Raw genomic sequence first — 7,523 nt, 5'->3', positions numbered from 1 at the left:
TCTGAAGGGAGGATGTTCCAAAGGGCAGGGGCTACAGCAGAGAAGGCACATCTCCTGGTCCCTGCCAGCTGACATTTCTTGACCGATGGGGCCTGCAGTATGCCCAACCTGCCGGACCAAATCGAATGGGTAGAAACTATTGGGAAAATATGGCCCCCTAGGTAACCCAGTCCCAAGCCATGTAGGGCTTTAACGGCAACAACCAGCACCTTGCCTTGCACCCAGAAGCACACTGGCAACCAATGCAGCTTATGCAGTAGTTGTGTTATATGTGTCGCACATCCAACACCATTTACTACCCATGCAGCTGCATTCTGTATCAGTTGAAGTTTCTGAATGGTCTTCAAGGGCAGCCCCATGTAGAGCATGTTGCAGTAGTCTAAGCAAGAGGTTATGAGGGCTCAGGTGACTATGAGCAAGGCTTCCCTAATTGTTACTTAGATTTTAAAGTGGTAATACCCTCTTGGGAAAACTGATCCAAAAGCAGACTAGCTTTCTCTGAACAGAAGACACATACTGGCAATATTGAGAAGGTGCTCACAAAGGGCTTCATTTTGAAAAGCATGCTAGGGACTGTAGATTGCTTAAATGTTAGCAGAATTCACATGCAGCCTCTTCTAGATGGCAGCCATTCAGTATGTAGCAGATCTAACAAAGAGCTTTTGCAGTGGAGCAGCTTACTCAAGAACAGAATAACTGTCTTTTTGAAGTCTCGTCACCCTCTCTTCACTCTATTGTTGGAAATCTGCAGCATGATCTGATTGGTCTACAAGTAATAATTGCACTTATCTCATCTCTGCTCTTTTTCTGCTTTAGAGATAAGCCCTCCACAGTTTCCTTACTCTCCTACTAGATTCGGGAATGGGGTCAGTTCTAAATTCCCTGTTAGCTGCTTGTTGTGTGTTGGTATGAGCAGCAGGTATCTTTACAGCTTCTGCTGCTTTATTCGGGTGCTCTCAGTGTACCCAAAAGACTGCTTTAGTAGATCAACCTTATTTTTGACTGAAGTCAAAAGTTCGAAGATCAAGATCACCAACTGGGCTGTGGGCAGGCATTGCCTAGTGATGAAGTCTGTTACATTTTCCCTTTTTAAGTTCTTATCATCCCCATCTTGCATAAGCAATGCAGTTGCTGAACAAACAGCAACAGTCTGGGGGAGAAGGGCATCCTCTACCAGGGAAGAAGAAAGTTCTATAAGCTGTTGGGTTTCAATTTCTGTCTGTAGATCCCATTCCAAAGAGTTACTGTATAAGAGTTATAAGTATTATGTCTGTCTGGAGAGTAAGTAGGGTCAGAATTACTTGCTGAAGTTGTCTGCTTGTTTATTATATATTCATCCATTTTCTGCTGCTTCAAAGGCTTGGGTGGTGTCCGTGTTATGGAGTGTACACGCTGTCTCTTCCTTTTTCCCATTCTTGAGTCCTGTTTTATATTTTATTGAGTTGTAGCTGGAGCAGATAGATGAGCTCCCAGGCATTTCAATTTATAAAAGGTAAATTAAAAGTAATATAAAAATGAAAATAGGTTGAAAGATAAAATAAAATAGAATAAAACAGAGAGCATAGGTTCCAAGCTGCTCACCCATTGCCATCTTGAGGCCACCCCTTGAACTTCTTAATGGTAAAAGTTGACATTACAGCATGAAGGCACATTTACAGTGGGGCAAAAAAACATTTAGTCAGCCACCAATTGTGCAAGTTCTCCCACTTAAAAAGATGGGAGAGGCCTGTAATTTTCATCATAGGTATAGCTCAACTATGAGAGACAAAATGGGGGAAAAAATCCAGAAAATCACATTGTCTGATTTTTAAAGAATTTATTTGCAAATCATGGTGGAAAATAAGTATTTGGTCAATATCAAAAGTTCATCTCAATACTTTGTTATATATCCTTTGCTGGCAATGACAGAGGTCAAACGTTTTCTGTAAGTCTTTACAAGGTTGTCACACACTGTTGCTGGTATTTTGGCCCATTCCTCCATGCAGATCTCCTCTAGAGCAGTGATGTTTTGGGGCTGTCGCTGGGCAACACGGACTTTCAACTCCCTCCAAAGGTTTTCCATGGGGTTGAGATCTGGAGACTGGCTAGGCCACTTCAGGACCTTGAAATGCTTCTTACGAAGCCACTCCTTCATTGCCCGGGCGGTGTGTTTGGGATCATTGTCATGCTGAAAGACCCAGCCACGTTTCATCTTCAATGCCCTTGCTGATGGAAGGAGGTGTTCACTCCAAATCTCACGATACATGGCCCCATTCATTCTTTCCTTTACACGGATCAGTCATCCTGGTCCCTTTGCAGAAAAACAGCCCCAAAGCATGATGTTTCCACCCCCATGCTTCACAGTAGGTATGGTGTTCTTTGGATGCAACTCAGCATTCTCTCTCCTCCAAAATGAGGAGTTGAGTTTAGACCAAAACGTTCTACTTTGGTTTCATCTGACCATATGACATTCTCCCAATCCTCTTCTGGATCATCCAAATGCTCTCTAGCAAACTTCAGACAGGCCCAGACATGTACTGGCTTAAGCAGGGGGACACGTCTGGCACTGCAGGGTTTGAGTCCCTGGTGGCATAGTGTGTTACTGATGGTAGCCTTTGTTACTTTGGTCCCAGCTCTCTGCAGGTCATTCACTAGGTCTCCCCATGTGGTTCTGGGATTTTTGCTCACCATTCTTGTGATCGTTTTGACCTCACAGGGTGAGATCTTGCATGGAGCCCCAGACCAAGGGAGATTATCAGTGGTCTTGTATGTCTTCCATTTTCTAATTATTGCTCCCACAGTTGATTTCTTCACACCAAGCTGCTTGCCTATTGCAGATTCAGTCTTCCCAGCCTGGTGCAGGTCTACAATTTTGTTTCTGGTGTCCTTCAATAGCTCTTTGGTCTTAGCCATAGTAGAGTTTGGAGTGTGACTGTTTGAGGTTGTGGACAGGTGTCTTTTATACTGATAACAAGGTCAAACAGGTGCCATTACTACAGGTAACGAGTGGAGGACAGAGAAGCCTCTTAAAGAAGTAGTTACAGGTCTGTGAGAGCCAGACATCTGGCTTGTTTGTAGGTGATCAAATACTTATTTTCCACCATGATTTGCAAATAAATTCTTTAAAAATCAGACAATGTGATTTTCTGGATTTTTTTCCTCATTTTGTCTCTCATAGTTGAGGTATACCTATGATGAAAATTACAGGCCTCTCTCATCTTTTTAAGTGGGAGAACTTGCACAATTGGTGGCTGACTAAATACTTTTTTGCCCCACTGTAATTAATGCAATTCATAGGGCTTTCATCAGATCATGCAGGAATAAATTATACCTGCAAATCATGCATCAGAACTGAAATGGTCTATCATACAATTACAAGTAGATCTGGAAAAGGCTATGATGCTGGGAAAGATGGAAGGAAAGAGAAGAAGAGGACAACCAGCAGCAAGGTGGATGGACTCATGGTGGTGATGAGTGCACCATTGGAAGACCTGAAAGATCAAGTTAGGGATAGATCATCATGGGGAAAATCTATCTATGTGGTTGCTAGGAGTCAAAAACAACTTGATGGCACACAAACAATTAAAAAAAGGCGGGGGGGGGGGTCAGAATAATCTGATAACTGCAAAAATCTGGATAGCCATGAGATGGCAGCAATAGTAGAGCTAAGTATATTTCCTTGCTGTTCTCTGGATTTTTAGAGCCCAGATCCAGTAGTCCTACCTTTGGATTCCATTTTAATGGAAAAGTTCATAGATGATTTATTCATCTGATCCTTTTAAACACCAAAACATACTTAAGGTATTTCCTGCTTTATATGGGGTCCAGGACTGAATAGTTTACTCTTAAGCATGTTTACTAAAAAAAAAAAGACAAAGAAAAGAAAAGAAAAAAACCCCACCCATTGCTTTCAGTCAGACTTGCATCTAGCTAAATATGGCTGTTATTTAAGAAAAGCTACTGTTACTGTAAATGATCAGGAAATGGGGCTTTTGTCTACATATATCTCTAAGCTGAAGTAACAATAAATATTGACACAATGCAAAATGGAACTGTCATTTATTTAAACTAAGTGATAATTATAAGGCCAAGTATTAAAACAAGTAAACAACTACCCCACCTACCCATTATTACCATCTTTGTGCTCAAAAAACTAGAAAGCACATTTACGTATGTATGTATAATTAAACCCTGCTGGAAACAAGGCAGTATCCTCCCTCTTATTGTCTACATCACAGCCAACTTTTGCCTTTGGACTGTGTGATTTTGGAGTTTGATATTTTCTCAAGAGCTGAAGACCCACCCTTTCACAGGCAAAAACACCCATCTTCCACTTCCTTCCATGATCTTTAATCCTCATTCCTTCTGCTGATCTCTCCCAGGCATCAGGAGAACAGGAAGGGAAAAGAACCAGGGAGTGTAATAGGCTAAGAAGAGTTCCAATAAAACCAGCAACAAAAATAATCAGTTCTTGACACATGTTTTCTATTAATGTAAGCCACTTCAGAAAATATTTTGTTTTATTAAAAGTATTTCAGGTGATTCAAATACCTGTAACCTAGTTGCAAAATGGAGAGCATATTAGGTGATACAGCATGTGTATGTTCATATAGAACAAAAGAGCAAAAGATACACAACATATTCTCCACCAAAACAAATATACTCAGTTGGCCCCAGTTGAATTTAGCTCCAGCTGAATGTGGGCCAAAACTAAGCAAATGAATGGAAGGTCAGCAAACAATGTAAACAATTTTATTTTATTATTGTATTCAACATTTATCTTTAAGTTCCATATGGCTTTAAGAGAGTACGGTCTTGAAGTTAGATTTTTTAGGCCTACATTTATTTTACAGCAATCTACAATACAATACATTACATACAATACATGATTTCCGCCTGCAGTATGACATACACTGTTTTCAGGTCTTCCTGTTCAAACAGAGGTGCAGTACAGCTTTTTTTATCTGTTTCAAACACCGGGGGAAGGAATTAATAATTAAATGTAACTGTAATATGAATCAGGACATGTTTATGTTTCATATGTTTTCATAATCCATATACACAAAGGAATGTAAGCAATCATAAATAAAAACAAACTTCTTAGGACACTTCCTACAAGGCGTTGGCTGGTAATGATCCTCAGTGTGGGACTGTTACAGATGAGCAAGTTTCTGTGATGGTTAACTCTTGCCTAGTATGCAGCTTTAGCTTCACTTTTTCTAAGCAAGCTCTTGAGAAAAGGCATTCTACATAGCCTACATAGGTAACATTTCCCACAGGATTAGCCTGATGTGATTATCTCAGTGTCCAGTTGTTTGATAGTGACTTCTATGTACTTTTACTTTTACTTTGACTGTAGTACAGAATAGGTTAAACTGTATGGCTAAATAACAGTGCTGCTGTAGAATATTTGCCTTCTAGTGATACCATTAAGGAGCAATTTTGGAAAAGGCAGCTGGCTTGTATTGCTCAGATACTTTTGACCCAATAATGCTACACTAGAAATGTTCTTCTTTCCCTCACTGGGTCATATATCACAATAGATTGATACTCCCAAAATATTTTGTTCTGTACATAATTCTATATTACCAAGGAAGGTTGCCAAAGAAATTGTGTCACGATGAAGAGAGGGATATGTTCTATAAGGCAACATATCATTATGCTTGTTGCATCTATTGGAGCTCTAGTAATTACCCTTGTTTGAGTAGAGGCACAAAATGTTCCAGCAGCTGGAAAAAGGACACTTGATTCTAATCCTAGCTTATAGAAATCAGGATCCACATAACAATCCAGATGCAGCATACAGTCAGGACCAGAAATACTGGAACAAGGATAATTGTTTTGGCATTTGGCCTCTGTACATCACCACATGGAAGGTGAAAGGAAACACACCCAGATGGTAGTGAAGTCAGGACTTTCAGCTGTAATTCAAGGGTTTGACAAAAGTGGGGCACTAACCATTCAGGAAGTACAGCCAGTGGCATACACACACACCTATCGTTGGTGGCTCATAAATAATGGAACAAATGAACATCAATGCAAACATAAGGATCACCTTTAATGCCTGGATGAAAATCCTTTGCAGTCAATGACTGCCTGAAGTCTGGAACCCATGGACATGACCAAATGCTGAGTATCCTCCTTCGAGATGGTTTGCCAGGCCTTTACTGCAGCTGCCTTCAGCTTCTTCTTGTTTGTGGGTCTTTCTGCCTTCAGTCTTGTCTACAGTAAGTGAAAAGTACAGAGGCCAAATGCCAAAGCAATTATCCTTGTTCCAATATTTCTGGTCCTGACTGTAGGTTTGTTTCTCCCAGTTTTCTCTCCCACTCATCTCCTCCTGAGGAGACTAGCTCTAAGAGCTTTCAAAGGATTAATAATAGGGATAGAAAGTGGGGATTTAATTTCTAAGTAATATGTAGTCAAACATGTTCTCCAAATCCATTGGGTAATTCTGCTGTGAATTTTCTTGTTCAGTGCAGAGGTCTCTGGAAAGTCTGTCTAGAATCAGGGTTGCAAAAATCTAGGTAACAACAACTAGATGGCAGCAAAGGGTTAGCATTTTCTATGTATCTTTTCTGCCATGTATTGGTCATTTGGATATTTGTAGCTCAGATACAGTAGCACTAATCTGCTAAAAATGGGGAGAATTGAAAGATACTTGATTGGCCTCTGTGCAGTGTTATTTCCACCAGGGTATTGTGCAAATGAGGCTTTAAAGTTGAACTGAGGCACAGAAACCAACTGGAAGCCAAAGATGATGTCATAAAATCAGCACTGTGTACTCTGGTTAGTTACATCAAACAATCTAACACACATCCTGAAACTGGCTGCAATTTTCTAATCCAAAAATAATAAGCTTATTAATCACATGTCATGAAAATACATTTTGTCAGTGATTAGACTCTGAATCTTTTGTTTAAGATATCTTGTCTGCACACCACACATGACATATGAACATAATGCTTAATTATACCTATGCCAACAGCAGTAACCAGAAAACTTCTACAACAAAGAAACCATCAATCTGATTATCAGAAAACAATGTTTATTTTTATTCTTTTACTCTTAGACATGAAAAATATGTATGGAATCTGATAACTTCCAGTATTTTGTAAAAATCCAGTTTAAATATATAATCTCATGCTATGCTTATTAATGTTCCATTGATGATTTAATTTTTATAATGGGTACAATAACCAGTCAATTCATATGGCAAAAAATCAGAGGCAATACCAAGAGAAGTCCAAAATTCTAATAACAGTATCAATAGATGTCCAAAAGTTATCAACCAAGATAGAACACAAATTAGGCAACAATACCAAATAAGGTGCATAGTCTAAGAGACCTTCCAAGTGATTTTTTTTCTACTTCTGCTTTTGGAATCTCCATCTAGCACCAGCCACACTGTTCCAGGACTGTCCCACCAAAAGGATTATTCAGGAGCAAGGATTTTTCCTTAGTTAAGCCATTATTCTTGAGAATTTGGTAGCACTTCCATCTCTGGGTCATAGTCAGGACCCCGGTCATTGCACTGGAAAGACACT

The sequence above is a fragment of the Python bivittatus genome, unplaced genomic scaffold (genome assembly GCF_059951505.1).
Source record: "Python bivittatus isolate LINGU-HERP-01145 unplaced genomic scaffold, Pbiv_v1 ctg000350_np1212, whole genome shotgun sequence".
In the NCBI taxonomy this organism is placed as follows: domain Eukaryota; kingdom Metazoa; phylum Chordata; class Lepidosauria; order Squamata; family Pythonidae; genus Python; species Python bivittatus.
Note: the sequence above shows the minus strand (reverse complement) of the source record.